The following is a 2533-nucleotide window of genomic DNA, read 5'->3' on the forward strand; positions in this document are numbered from 1 at the left end:
TGTGTGTGTGTGTGTGTGTGTGTGTGTGTGTGTGTGTGTGTGTGTGTGTGTGTGTGTGTGTGTGTGTGTGTGTGTGTGTGTGTGTGTGTGTGTGTGTGTGTGTGTGTGTGTGTGTGTGTGTGTGTGTGTGTGTGTGTGTGTGTGTGTGTGTGTGTGTGTGTGTGTGTGTGTGTGTGTGTGTGTGTGTGTGTGTGTGTGTGTGTGTGTGTGTGTGTGTGTGTGTGTGTGTGTGTGTGTGTGTGTGTGTGTGTGTGTGTGTGTGAACTAGATTATACTGTGTTTGTCTAGTCTGTGGTTTTGACATGTACCTTGACGTATTTAGTTTTAATTGACTGTGCATGAGTTTGCACATGACTTTAAGCCCAACAAGTTCAGCTCTGTTTTGAAGGGTTAGCAGTTCTGCGAGTTTAAATCTCTCAGCTGTTCCATCAGCCTGTTTGTTAAAACATATCTTTCTTTGCACTCTTTCAAGTTTTTCAATCCGCTCATTAGTGAAAGGGGACCATATGGGATAAGAATATAAAGCTAAAGCAGCCTTAAGCCACATTTTCATGTACTATAGCCTTGCTAAAAGGCATTCTGATAAGAGAACATAAAACTACAGGTATTGTATGGCCCATAAAATACATTGTTGTTTATTGCCATCATCTTGCTTTCCATAATTAGTTTTTGTTTGTGTTATAGTGTAATTTGTGGAATGATGATCTCAGGTATCTTAATGCGAGTCACATGATATCCGAATGATACTCTGTTAATTAAGCTGTAAATGTGTTTGTATTCTATTTTGTATCAGTCTCAGGTTGGTAGTTGTCAAATTCACAAAATTCATTATGCACAAAGGGCGAAAGAAGCCACGCAAGTAAGTGTAAATAACAAGAAGGCATGAACATGTGGTAGCAAAGCTTGTTTAGTCTTTTTAGTAATGGAGTCGCATGTCTATTTTGTTTCCTTGCTTTCTTCAAAAAAGCTGGGAAACAAATGGTCACTAGTCTGCCTCTTGTTTGTTGACCCATTCTCAGTTTTCAAGTGTTATGCGTTATTACTGTTCTCCGGTTGGACAAACTGAAGGAGAGATGAAGCTTTATACAGCAAACAGGCGCAGAAGGCCTGTAGTAAGTGACTGCAGCATATTTGTCACAGACATTTAAATTATGCCTTAGCAACTCAGAGTATTAATTGGTGTGTTTCGTTGATGATAAACCTAGATCAAATTTGCAATACAGGAAATTGAGTTCAGTGTTTTTTTATTCCTAGTCTAAATGGATAATGATCTTATTGGTACAAATATGAAGAAGGCAGTCGGGCGGGACGGAGCTCTCGTACTAGGCCCGCAACCATTAAATCATGTTTTCATCTGTCATCATGTATTCCTGTTCCTTGGCTTGCCACCTCGTAACAATATGCTTATCAAGAAACAAAATCTGATGTGTGACTGTGTTTTTATAAAAGAAGGAAGGCAACAAAAAGTGGTTGCAAAGCAAGCAGCTATTTAAATGGCACACTGAAAGGGACACACAGGTGTAATTGATGTTGTACGGGAATAATGCATTAGCGGTCTGAAAACAGGGGATGCTTTCTCATGAGTAAGAAAGTGAAGTGTCATTAATGCATCGCGACTTCATAGCCGGCTGGTTGTTGCCTTGCTTGACAACGTTCGTGCAGACCACAACACCATAAATCGTGCCAGCACTCCTGTACCGCTAGAAATCTGATTAGGTGGCCAACCTGCCATTACCTGCCATAGACGATTCAAACACGAAGAGCCGTATCTTGTCCCTAAGTCAGACTGTTAGCAGCAACATTATTGGAGAGAACATGGCCATTCTTATGAGCACAGAAAGCGCTGTTGTAAGGTCTGCTTTCTTGAAGTAGACACACATGGCACTGTTTTAAGAAATAATCACAGCTTCTGGTAGACTTAGTATTTTGCTTGCGATACGCGAATCCACATATTGCAAACATTAGACTGAATGACATCATCTCTGTGAATGTTAGGTTTGTTTTACGTCTGCTTGATACGGTAACACCTAGGTGGTATTCTAGATGCCTTGAGTTGTCGCTGGCGATGTTACGGGATGAAAATTCGAGTCGCGCTGCTATCATTTAATGTGAGTGCTAAGTCTTAAGATGGCAATACTTAGAGGAGCACTTGAAGAAAGTTATTTTTTGGCGCCCACTCCCGGATAATGTGTTTAAATGGCACGTAGCCATTTTGTGTAGTAGTAGTATTAGTAAGTGGTTTTATTAAAATAATATTAACAAGAAAAATATTATTTGCTAACCCCAGCATTTGCCATCGATACTCAAGCACCTGAGCTGGGGCAGCAGAAAAAAAGGATAGCAGGCAATTTTTTTTGTGTGTTCGCTCATGAAAACACTTTTTGGGAAGCTATGGTTGTGCAGTTGGTGGAAAGCAGATTTCATGGAATGAACTGATTTGAGAGAGTATTTATGCACAAAACTCGTTTGCAATCTGGCCTAAATCTCGCAGTTTTTCATACGAAGCATGCGACAGGCGTTATGTTGGCAACAA

Source organism: Amblyomma americanum, chromosome 4, assembly GCF_052857255.1.
Source record: "Amblyomma americanum isolate KBUSLIRL-KWMA chromosome 4, ASM5285725v1, whole genome shotgun sequence".
NCBI classification, from domain to species: domain Eukaryota; kingdom Metazoa; phylum Arthropoda; class Arachnida; order Ixodida; family Ixodidae; genus Amblyomma; species Amblyomma americanum.